We start from the raw sequence: 13,598 nt of genomic DNA on the forward strand, positions 1-13,598 counted from the left end.
TATATATATATATATATATATATATATATATATATATATTCTGTCCACACAAAAGTATACTCTAATCTTCATTTCAAAAAGTAAGCACATAATTAATGTATTTCTAACTATCGTCAAATCTGCAACCGAGAGTTATAGTTTTGATACTTTTTATTCAAAAATAGTTTATTAAGATGCTTTGAATTGAATACTTGCACTTCAAGAAGAAGACCTCTCATACCCACACATGTGACCTATGACGTCAGCGCCAGCTATTCTTTATCAGCAAAATGGCGTATTATAGGTGAGCTAAGTTTCTTTACATAAGTTAGAATGTTAATTAACGGGAAGTTAATTAAATATAGAGCTGTATCACACATCCAATTAGTTGAAATATAATTCTTGCTCGTCTACTTCTTTTACTGTACTTAGATTTATTATTTGTTTATGTATTTTATTGTAAGCAATTTTTGTTTTGTGTACCTGGCAACTTCAACGCATAATTTAGTTTGTTTATGGCTTCGTGCCTGTCTTTGTGTTAAGTCTCTGTATAAATATATACTAAAAAGATTGAAATCTTTAGAAATAAGGAAAAAAAATTAGCAATTAAATATACACGTAAAATTGCATTATTTTATAGCAATTTTCATTTTTTTTTTAAATAAGTATAATATATGGGGCAGATTTTTTCTCTTTTTACTTAAATAAAAAATGGGAAAATCATAGAAACTCTTATATTCACATATTTATAAAGTTAGCATAAAATTGTAGATTCTGAATTTGAAATTAAGCAAAATTTAACACAATAAATTTCTTTAAGATTCAAAATTTTAAATCATTTTAATAATAATTATTTCCAATTTCTTATATATGTATTTTCAGACTTTTAGAGCCACATTTATTCAATTTATAAATTTCTTTTTCCGGAAGGGGAATAGCACAAAATGATTATGAAGGATCTCGGAAAGAAATTAATGAAAACCCCCTTAAGTATCTACAAAAAACAGAGAAAGAGAGAAAGCGAGGAAGAAAAAGGTAAAAGAGCAGCAGCAGCAACTAAGAAGAAAAAACAATTTCGGAGACAAAATCTGAATGCGAGGCAAAGAAAAGCATTATTATTAAATTTTGATTTTATTACTGTATCATTTGGTTAATATGTTAATTTAAATAAATCTGCTTTCTGAATATTTGTGTTACGCGAACAACGAAAACTCTGAATATTTACTACCCAAGCAATAAAGTAGTTTAATTTTTTTTTAAAAATACTTATTTAAACATAAGTGTCAAACATAAGTAAGCATAGTTGTTATAATTTCCAGAATTTTGAGTTTTTAATGAGGCCAGCTAATAGCCCATTGTGCAGCCCTAGTGCGACGTAAATAAAGTACTTGCTTACCTTTTCTGAATGAAGTTTCGATTAGTAGTAAAATCCAGATGTTAACGTTTTTATCACGGCAAAATATAAGACCATGTCTAGTTCTTAAGTTAAAGGCTTTTGTGGTATTCCCTTGCTAAATGATAAACTTTTCGACTGGTAACTTTATTTCAGACCACCATTGCTGTTGTTGTTGTTTTTAATCTCGATTTAAAATTTCTCTGTTTTCAAAACGCTGATGTTATTCACTGATTCTCGTAGAAGGAACCCAGGACTTTTTCTGTTACTGATTTAGTTTTTTGATTCTCGGACACCCTAATTATTCTATGAGTTTGAGAGGGGGCAGCCCTGGCTGAGTAGTCTCGCCATTCCGGCAAGCCCTCCACAGCGTGGGCGCAGCGGGTTCGAATTCCGAGACAATCCTGGATGCACCTTGTGATGTCTGTCTCTTACTTGAACTATCTTCTCAACAAATCGACAAAAGCCTATAAGTCGTACTTCCTGAAGAGTATACAGGTACATTTATTTACATTGCACTTCAGTTGTACAATGGGCTACTGGCGACGGTGTGGGAAACATCTCTGAGGATAATCCGGAGAAAACATTCATGAACCCCTCACCGAACTCATGACCCCTCGGACATGGGTCCAACTCCCTACCATCCAAGCTATTCCGGTCTCCTAAAGAGCATACAAGCAAGCATATGGCAATAAATAAATGCATGCCTGTGTTCTCGATTATTTGCCATTAAGGGATAAGGCACTAGACATCAGATTAAAAAAATTATATATATATATATATATATATATATATATATATATATATATATATATATATATATATATATATATATATATATATATATATATATATTTATATATCCAGAGTTCATGACCTATATACCCAGAGGGGAATCGAACGCCTTCACACTTCGAAATGTTTAGCAGATTGATACTATTTTGTTGCAATAAAGACCCCAATTATTTATTCATCCGTACGTGTATATGTGCTTGATACAAAGTGATATATCTTGCGATCAGAAATTACTAAATAAGTAAGTACAGCCCAAAGATATATCTAGCTTACGGCAAACAACAAACATTCACAACGTTTGGCGGAATTTTTCTCAGCATTATCAGAAGGTAGGTAGGTATTTTATTTACGTCGCACTAGAGCTGCACAATGGGCAATTGGCGACGGTCTGATAAAGCATCCCTGAGGATCATCCGAAGACGTGCCTTCGTAATTTTGATCCTCTGCAGAGGGGATGGCTCCCCTGCTTTGGTAGGCTGACGAACTGAGAGCGAAGTTTAGCACTTTACAGTAGAACAGTTTTACGAGGAGCGATACCGTGCATCCTCGATCCTTACGCAAGCTGATCAAAGTGGTCACCCACCCGCCTACTGACCGCAGCCAATGATGATTGACTTTGGTGGTTTACTGGGAGCCGTGTCTTTACGATCAGGCCACTGCGGGATTACTAAATAAGGAAGTAGAGCTCAAAGATATAAAAGGACAATACCTAAACACATAAAATTTCGCTAATTAAACAAAAACAAGTAGCCGCAAGTGGTCTCACACAAATTTTTTAAAAACCTATATAAAAGCGCATGCAATCACTTTTTCTTCGCCCACGAGTGTTGCAATTATTGAATAATATGCCTTTCCTATAGAAGTTTGTGGGCCCTAAAAATTATCAAGTCTTATCGTATAAGGTAAGTTTACTATCATTACAAGTTACATCTAGTATTTTCGTTTTAAATTAGCAGGTAAAGTTTTCAAAATATCTACTGAACTATATATTTATAAATTGGTTTTGAAGTTTAACATATTTCAGTTTGCTCTTCTAGGCGTTAAACGAGTATAAAATGAGTACTTTAATCTCAATAAAGTGTTGCACTTGTTCTTTTTCAGCTATTTTGACTTTATTTTCATAAAATAAATTAACCTAATTTTTTTACTACACGCTAAATAACTTATCTTAATATTATCCTTATAATCCTTATATGTACATCATATACAGAATTTAATTCGAAGAAATTAGCGGTACTTGAATTTAGATTCGAGAAAAAGCATTTAAAATATATCTGTTTACAAAAATTTATGTTCAAATTATGTTTAAAATATGTCAAGTATTCATAACATTCTGTAATTTATACCAAAAAAATTGCCTAAATTCGAAAAAGAAAAATACACTTATTTCTTATTTTCAAGCTCTTGTCTTTTATATAGACTGGTTAAAGTATTTATTTTGAAAAACAATTTTTTGAAAAACTGTTTAAAATTAATTTTCGACACCTAGGTTTTTACTTTTTGAAAAAACCTGATTTTTTTTTCTTTCTTAAAATTGATCCTAATTAATATTTTGTAATACTTAATGAATTACTTTTTGCAATATTTTTACAATACTATTTTGTATTTACTTTCTCCTTGCTTTTTACTTTATGAAAACAAATTAACGTATTTTTAAAAATTTACCTTCGCTTTCTCGCATCTGCTGTAACAGTAGTTAGAAAATAAGTTTTCTAAATCTAATTTTTAGTCAGTGACCAGCAACAATTAGTACCATATGTAGCACATACGAACTTGTAAAACTTAAGGCATCTTCGGAAGCAAACGTCTATCCAGGAAAATATCCAGGTTTTTCTTTATTAAAGAAAATACAGGAATTTTTAGATTATTTTAATAACTTCTTAAAACCCAGCGTTCAATATATTTTACAACTTTTTAATGCAATTTTATTACGGAAAATATTCCAAGAACTTTTTTTTTTCTTTATGATTTTATGAAGCAATCGTTTATGTAAAAATATATTAGAATTTACAGTTGTTGGTAGAAAATTTTGTTACCTTTAGTACAATTTTAGGACGCATATTATTAGTCAAGTTGAGTTCGTTTCGAGACTAGAATGTGAAGAAATACACTATACAAATATCCTAAAATTTCCAAAACGAGCTAAAAATTTGAGATTTATTTTTAATTTTAATGCACTTATGAGTTTATTTACCTCTAAACTTCATATTTCTAACTAAAAATCTAATTTGTCATTATTTTTATCTCTGTTCTCGGGTTGTTTATTTTGCGTTATGTGTCGTTTAAATTCAAGTAATTAGTCTTACTAAAACAATAACGTTATGGGGACATTTCACGTCAATCTATTTACATATTGCTCAAATTATCTAGAAAAAACAATTTTTGAAGTTCAGGTTTTTGGCAATAATTCTCGTGGAATCGATAGAGCGATGTCAACAAGTGAGTTTTGACAACAGAAAAAAAACTCCTTCGAAGATTATAATCTGCACAAATTTGTATTTATTTTTCTAATACTCTACTGAAAATTCTGATTTTTTTTTTCATACAAATTTACGTAGTTTTAGACTATTTATAACTCCATTCTGGGCAGTTCAAAATACTGCTCTCCTTTTATGATTTAAGTATCTGTAATTTTAGTTTTTTTTAAAAGTAACCACGCTATATCTTAATGATATTTCTTTCAGATCACATGGCAATGATTACTGGAGTTTTGTTGGAAATAGAATTTAACTGGAGATGCGACTACAATAAGGAGGGTGAAAACTGTGTTTGTAAGGAGAAATTCGTCTGGCAAGGAGACTACAATAATAAAAGAAAGAAACTCTTGCTGGAGCTGTGAAAGTACATGAAGAAAACAAAGGTAAGCATTTTTTCTCCTTAACTTACATTGTTTTAACCCTTACCAGTGTAATATTCTAAAGCTATTTTTGCTAGTTTGTAAAATTAGATTTGTCACTGTAATACTTTGAAAATCTTGATTTCAAATGAAATGTAGGAGTATTTTAATTTACGATAAATTGTTTAATGTAAAAGAAATATATATAAATAAGACAGAGTCTATAATCAGAGTAAAAATGTTGTTTGAAATCATCTTAGAGGTTTTAGTTTATTTTTAACACTTTTAAACCTAACACACAGAGTACCGAATATTGAAAGCTTAATTGCAACTTAATCTCTTGTAAAATTTTCTTTCTTGATACTCAAAATGCAATGCCGCTGTATTCTATCGTGAATATTAAGATAGTCTCCTTAATGTTAGGAAAGTGCTGTAGTTAAATTTGCTTCAATTGCAGAAAGTTCACTTCATTCATCTGAGACTTGTAAAATATAAGTGAAATTTTTTCCTTCACACAGAATTTCCAAGACTTCCCAAATTATTTTTGAAATTCTAAAATTTTACGAAACTGGTTAATCATAGATGCATACTATTTTAAAGTAAACAAATAAATTTATAAGTTTATTTTCAAGCTCAAAAGGTATGTATTATGCATATGAGTACTTAAATCTTAAGTTAAAGATGGAAACTGTTAAACTGAAAGATTTTTCTTAAGTCATTTAACGTTTTAGAGCTAAGAGCTAGTCTATTCTCTGAAAATACTTTTATAAAAAAATTCTCAATTATCGCGCTATGACTTTACGACCAGGACTTATAAGACTTAATATCTTAGTACTCAGTTTTAAATATTTTAGCTTTTTATTGTACGTGAGGATTGAATCTTAATCACTTTCCGAATAGTTAGAACTATCAAATCTCTAATGAAACTCCGTGTACAGTAATAAAAGTTTAAAATTTTCTGACTACTGAACAAAAATTTACAGCCAAATTTTATAGCCATCAACTTTTTAATTAGATTTTTGACTCTTAACAACAACAAAGTGAATTATTTTTCTGACCATCAAATAAAAATTAAAAGGGAACTTAGTCAATCTAAATTTGCCATCTTTTCAACAAACTGTTCTGCTCAAATATTAGATTTGTGCTGGAGAATTTCCAAAGATTCCGTCAATGTACGACCAATTGGAGACCTCTAATACCACGTTTTTAGTTTTAGATCTGACTTTACATTTTTAATGTAGTCTGCTTGAAAAAGTTATTAAAATTTTTATTTTTCAAAATTAGTTCTTAAAGTGAGCGTATATTGTAGTTCATAATGCTCGAAATGTTGAAATATCTGGAAAACTCTAAAATTTATCGATTTATCAAGTTTCACATTGATTTAATTCACGAGGTAATCTGGATTTTTATTCGTAATAAATTTAAATTTTATTTAGGGAATACCTGGGTACAATTTTAATTTTCAAAATTCTCTTTACTTAGCCTATAAAAATTTATGAGTTTGAATTCCAATAAATTTAGTTGCATTATCTCATTAAATATAAACACTCATTAATTACTTAATAAAAGAATGAAACTAATTTACAAATTCAGAAAAAGACAAAATAAATTACATTTAAATCTATAAATCTGTCGCTAATAAGTTAAAATAAATAATGCGGACGCCTTTTAAATAAAATCAATCAAATGAACAAGTTCTGCAGATGAATGACAACAAATATAAAACTTTAATCTTTTAATAACTAATAATTTAGCATCAAAAACGGATTCTAAAAATTATAATTCTAAATTACAACAAAAAAGAACAAAAAAACTATCTCAGGTTGCCACGCAATCTAAAGTGAAATTTTAAAACAATTAAATCTAAAGAAAATTAAAGGTGGCGCTTCTGTCAAATATACATACTTTAATGACTTAAAATCTTAAGCAAAATCAAAATAGAAAAGGGCTTAAAGCAGCTAAATCCAAATTTGTTTTATTTTAATTTAAAAAATCTGAAACAAAAATCCTAAAAATTTTAAAGGTGTGTGTTAGCAGGACAATACTTCATCAGGGGATACACTGCCTGCTAACACACACAGGAGCCTTTCTGCTGTCAGTAGTGAAACCAAAAACTGACAGTGCCTCCAGGTCCCATAATGGAGAGTCAAATAAGAAAAAGCTATTAGAAAAATTTAAATGTGAATGCCAAGATAAATAAATGACAATCCCAAAAGTAACGTCTTATCAATCACTTAAAAGTACACAAAATAAGACATAATAAATGCCCACAAATAAGATAAAGTTAGAATAGCCACATCAAAATAACACATAAATTGCCAAATTATTAAGAAAACTTTAGAAATAAATTAAGTGCTGACCTCTTTTTGAAAATCTTTAAAAAAATAAACCAAAACATTCAATGAGTAAAAATTTTTTAAAGGTGCTGGCATCTGGAACATAAAATCCTAAATTTCACCGCATAGGCCTATTTATGCGGCCTTCAATATCGGCCGAATTATTTGAAAGTCTTTAAAATATTTTAAATCGAAACATCATAATTATAGAAATTAAAAGGAAAATTATTATTCTCTTATGCAATCCTGAAATTTCAAATAGCGGAAAGAAAATCTGTTTTATTATTGCAAATTTAAATCTAATAATTTAACCAATCAAAATATTCTTAAAAATCTTAAAGTAAAGGTTGGAATTAAAATAAGTAGAACTAATAACATTAAACTTAATCTCTTCCATCGTGTAATCCAATGAAAATTTTCTGATTATGAAGTTTGATATCAAGATCTAACAAAATAAGCGCAGTTTTCATCTGAATTAGTCTTAATGAAATTTAGTTCTTTAGGATAAATATCTTTTTAATTAAATCAAAATCATTACAATCAAAAGTAATTAAATCATCAATAAATCCAACTCATAAATTATGTTGTAAAAATTTTTGTTCATAAAAATGTAAGAAAATATTAGCAAATGCACTTGAATAACTATTCCCTATTGAAATACCTTTAATTTGTCTGTAAAAACAAAAACCATTAAAGATAATTTTCAAAAATGTTTATTACATAAATTTATCTCGTCATCCTTATTAATGTCCTCATTATTCAAATATTTATCACATTTCCAAGCAGATATTCCTTAAATTGCGTGGTATAATCGTGAAAAGACTTTCAAAATCACATGCAAGAACAGTATTAATATTTTAATTCAAATATTTAACGTCTTGGTTGTTAATAATAAAATGCTTACCATTTGAAATAATCTTATTTAAAATGCTTAAATAATTAAAACTTTTTACCATAAGCAGAATTATAACAGCCAGTACTGCAAGTTACAAATCTGAATTTAACCGAAGTTTTGTGGAATTTAATTGTCGGAAATAAATAAGGATAATTAATGCTATTTATTTTTAAACCTATTTTCTTTGAAAAAGCTGTTTGATTATCAATTTCTTTTTAGAATTATAAATTTTGACTAGTATTATAGTTAACGTATTCTTTACTCATTAAATGTCTAAAAATTTTTTCAAATAAAGCAAAAATTATTAGAAGCTCTGTCAACAGCACATATAATAAAATATTTTAATACCTTAATAGATTGAATAATATCAGAATTAAAATTAAAACCCTGGTAGTTTATATTATTCAAAATTTAATTTAAAATCTTTTAAAACAAAATTTCCATAAACTAAATCCCTCTATCGGCCAATTAAATATTCTTGAGCATTTTGCAATAAAGCAATCTAAATCCATACTGATTGAAGCAAGAATACAATTTAAGTGATATTTTTTCCTTGGTTTAAACTTAGTCCAAAGTCCCATGAGAAATTTAAAATCTTTATTTCTGATTAGGTTAAGATCACCTGTGAAAATGTGCTTAAACTCGTTATTAACAAAATCTTTAAAATGCTGCAGCTCACATAAACAAATCCCATTTAAATTTTTACTACAGAAATAGCTACAAATTCTCTTCTATAAAGTCTTACAATATCTAAAACAAACTCCGATTTTGTCTTTAATTGGGAAACAATAAGGTTATCAACAGTCATAGGTAGTAAACCTCTTTCAAAATCTTTATCAAGAAAATTAATAACTAAATTATTTTTAATTTTAGAAATATTTAAAAAATCAAAGTTGTTGACTTCAATTTTAAATTTAATAAGATCTAATACTACGTATTTAAACTCGGGTGTAGAAACGTTCTTTAATCATCCATTTCAACACTAAATTTTTATTACTAAAAATGAAGCTCCTCATCTTTTTAATGTTAAATTCATTGACATCCAATAAACACAAAGTTTTAAAAAGAACCAGATTACATTTATTTTTATCTTTACTTTTTCTTTTATCCCTGCATTCCCTCAATTTACTTGAAAAATGATTATTAAAAGTGTTCAATTTATTATAAATGAAAAATATAATTTTAAATCCAGGTTACCTTCTCCATTTAATTTACTTAAGCCCATAGGGGTTTAAAGTTTTTAATTTACAAATAAAATATTTTCACATAATCTAATCTTAAGTTTAAATCATCACTATTTTTAAGAGTAAAAATATTAATATATTTAAAAGAATGTTTTTGAAAATTAAAAATTTTAATATCAGTTATTGTGTTTATGAAAGTTTTGACTGATCTAAGATTAAGTCTAAACTCGGTACCTATTTGCCCAATATATTTAAGTGAACACGTTTTATATTCTATAAGCATACTATATAAGATTGCTTTTTCTTATTTGACTTTCCATTATGGGGGCCCTCGGGGCACTGTCAGTACTAGGTTTCACCACTAACAGAAAGGCTCTTTTATGTTAGCAGGCAATGTGTCCCCGGATGAACTACTGTCCTGCTCATACACATGTCTTAATTTTTATGGTTTTGTTTTCTGCAGGAGTTGTTTTTCTGACTTTTTAAACACTATTTTTAAACTTAGTAAAATTCAATTTTTTTCCCGATTAGAACTATAAAACTTTATGTTAATGTACAGATTGACTCTTGTAATAGTGTTTTTAAAACACTCACATTTAAGTTTTATAAAATTTAATAAGTTTGTTAGCAAAAATCTCTTCGTATTACTTAAAAAATTTAGTTTTTGATAAGAGTTTTGTATGATAAAAACCAGTACTTTCATCATGTCTTACAACGCTCGTATGAAATCTAAACCATGGGATAAAAATATTTTAAACTAGAGTCATGATGGCTCAGAGGATAGAGCGTTTGCCTTCGAATGAGGTGTTCTGTATTCGAATTCCAGCGATAGCTGGTCGATACGAATTCCGCACCCAGCTCGCACCGACCAAAGTGCTGTGCGTTCTTAGGGGGTTACATCCATTGACTTCAAAATGTTGAAAGTATACATGATGTTTTTAAAACTATTTTAATTTTAGTCAGTGGCATCTCATCCCTAGCAACAATTTTATCTTGGCCCCAGTTGGGCTCAAAATAGGCTCAATATGAGTCATATAAGAACATGCACTGAGGGATCAACATTGGAATGTCTAGATTTCTTAATACTTATGTTGACCGAATAATGACTGTAAAATATCGGGTGAATTTGACAACTCTATATAGGGCCGATATGGGCTGTAAAATATCCTTTGAATCGGACAATTTTGTATAGGGCCAATATGAGAAAAACAACTGTATTCTGCCAAGATTCGTATTGCCGCGTATTGTGCCAAGATTCGTGAATATTGGTCCAAATGATACAGTCATTTTGCTGATAGGGATGATGAGGAAAGGCCACTTGTGTTGGCGTCATAAACACAGGATAGATGAAGAAATTTAGCATCAATCAAAATTAATCCTATTTATATAATTATGTGTTAAAACAAATTTACCAATTACGAAGGATGAGGCCGGGATACTCCGGTTGGTAGGGCACTAAGCCCTAATCCGTGGGTTCGATCCCAGCCGGCCGAAGACTCCCCGTGTAGTAAATGATGACTGATGCACGTTAAATCTGTCGAGTCTCAAAGTCCTCCATGTTCCCCTAACAAATCATTACCTCTGGGATACTGATCCAGTAGTTTCCTTATCTTTTGGATTGGGTTCAAAATTAAAAAGCAATTAGTAGTTGTAAGCCCAGAGTTGAGCATTAGTAGTCGTAAACCCAAAATTGGGTCGGCTGTTCAACGACAGATATAAAATAAAATTATGAAGGATAGAACTATTTTAAGCAAATGGCTCCCAAAAGTGTTCGTTAATGAAGGTAGCTACATAGAGGTGGTCTCTTCTGGAGGGTTTCACTTTATAAATTTTGATACTGAACAATAAATACTTTGTGTAAAGTAGTGTATAAAAACATTTTTGGTGTAATGCAACACCATCCGTATGATGTTTCACTGCACCACTTATCTGTAAAATAGTTGTCATCATTGTTGGTGTTGCAATACATTAAAATTTTTACAGTGTATTGAACACAAAAATTAACCATTTTTCTGTTACATACATTAGAAAGTGACGAATATTTTTGTTTTCAGAATTGCTGCTAGAAATGGCCGCCGTCACTGATTCAATGTTCATTCTAAGACTTCATGGCCAACTACAGTTATCTGCTATAGCACCTGTCTCAATTGAAACTGCTCCATCCAGGTCTCTTTGTTATCTTTTATTGACTAGTTTTCCTGTAATTTCCATGCTTTTCACAAATTTGATTGTTGTAAGATGTCAATTTTCTGATACGGGTATTTTAGATATCAATTTCTATTTTGCTTTTGAAAATCTAAATTAACTTTTAAAAACTTAAGCTAAGTAACATTCAGTTAAGAAAAATCACATTTTGGCTTTAATATTCGAGTAGCTTTTGAATTAATATAACATTCAGAAAAGTAATCTTCATTATAAAGATTTTTTTAAGTCAAATTTTCGAATTTATTATAATTGCGAACAAAATAACATTGTTTAATGAACGTTTCTGCTAAATGAAACTCTTGAGAAATCAGTTATCTGTTTCATCTTCAGGCACACAGCATCCTCAACAGTAGAATATTCACGCTGTTTAATTGTATAATTCTATATTTATAAACAAATACCGCCCTGATTTTAAGAAGTAATTTTATCCGGGTCTCATTCCCGTATTGAAAAAACATTAATTTAAAAACTTATGCACCGAACGTTTTAGAATGTTTAACGTGCATTCTGATGAAAAAGTGTTCAGATTCTAACATTTTTTTTCTTTCTTTTGTGACGTGTAATTTTGGCCTATAGTAGCGAAAACTAAAGTTTTCTTTTTTCAGTGATCTCGTTTTTCTGAAGTTTAATAACGACTTGCCTCAAATTTCGATTTAGTTTTAAGTCTTTTATTTTAGGTTTTCTCTATTTTAAAGTATAAAAAATGAAACTAAAGGCTTAGATATTTAAAAAGAAACTAGTGATCAAAATGATCAAATCGAGAACTACCTAGCTGTGTAGTATATTTTTGCATAATTTAATTACAGAAAACGTTAAAATAAAATAGAACAATTATAATTTAGTACAATAACTTGGAATTGAAAATTATCTTCAGCACTTCAAGTTTTTTCAAAAATTACAAAATTTATATATTGTGCACAAATAGTTTGCACAATTAAAATTTTAAACTGCTAGTTTTTATTTCGAAGAAAAGGGAATTAAAACAAAACTTTAAAATTTTATATCGTAATCTCGAAAACTCTAATTAAATAATTTATGAGTGTTTTGCGCTAGTTCAATCGGTTTTGCACAACTTTTGGCTTTCAGCTAAAAATTTAAAAATCCATGTGCAAAAGTTTCCATTTATTTGGTTTTGCCTTTAATTTGTGGAGTACTGCTTTGTTGTAAATAGTAAATGTCATACGGAGCCAAACGAACCGTCATTCCAAATGGATGCTAGTTTTGCCACACAAATAATTCTATACAAAGAATTAATCCACTGAAATCTGGATGAATAAAATCATTTCAAAATACTCAATTTACATGTTTCACTAATTTATTGCTCAGAATTACTTACAGATTAAAATTGAACTTAGACAGAACAAGGATACATACACATTATAGTGTACTTATTATAAATAAGTTTTAGCAATTTAATGGATTTAAATTGAAAGTTTTCATTTCTTAAATACAGAATTAGTATACTTAGGCGTTTAATATAATAAAAAATCTAGTTCACAAAACAAGATATAAAGCTAAATATTAAACATACTCGCGAAACAGAGAGAGGGAGTTAATTAAATATTTAAACATGTAATCAGAAAATGAATCTAATTTGCAAATACAGAAAAAGACAAAGGTAATTTAACAACTAAGACATTAAATCAAAATGGAAAAGCACCCAACGCAGCTAAACCCAAATTTGCTTCATTTCAATTTAGACATTGCTTTTTCCTGGTTTAATTTTTTTTAATAAGTCCACTTATAAATATAGTTACAGTTAGTATAACCAAATCAAAATAAAATATAAATTGCCAAATCAGTAAGAAAATATTATAAATAAAGTGCTGACCCCTGTTCGAAAATCTTGAACAATGAAACAAAAAATATTCAATTGCAAAAGAAAAATCTTAAGTGCTGCCATCTACTCTGGAAAGAAATCCTAAATTTCACCGCATAGACCTATTTATGCGGCCTTCAATATCGGCTGAACTAT

General features: G+C 29.0%; 1 long non-coding RNA gene across 1 annotated transcript; it reads left to right on the forward strand.

The window, feature by feature from the left end:
- The first annotated feature begins 2,944 nt into the window (after positions 1-2,944).
- On the forward strand, positions 2,945-13,421 carry LOC147812529 (uncharacterized). The gene is made up of 3 exons (XR_015433253.1): positions 2,945-3,069; positions 4,852-5,027; positions 11,473-13,421. It is a non-coding gene; the product is annotated as an uncharacterized LOC147812529 (long non-coding RNA).
- Positions 13,422-13,598: the final 177 nt, after the last annotated feature.

The sequence above is a fragment of the Parasteatoda tepidariorum genome, chromosome 4 (assembly GCF_982258835.1).
Source record: "Parasteatoda tepidariorum strain Cologne lab strain chromosome 4, Ptep-v5.0, whole genome shotgun sequence".
NCBI classification, from domain to species: Eukaryota; Metazoa; Arthropoda; class Arachnida; order Araneae; family Theridiidae; genus Parasteatoda; species Parasteatoda tepidariorum.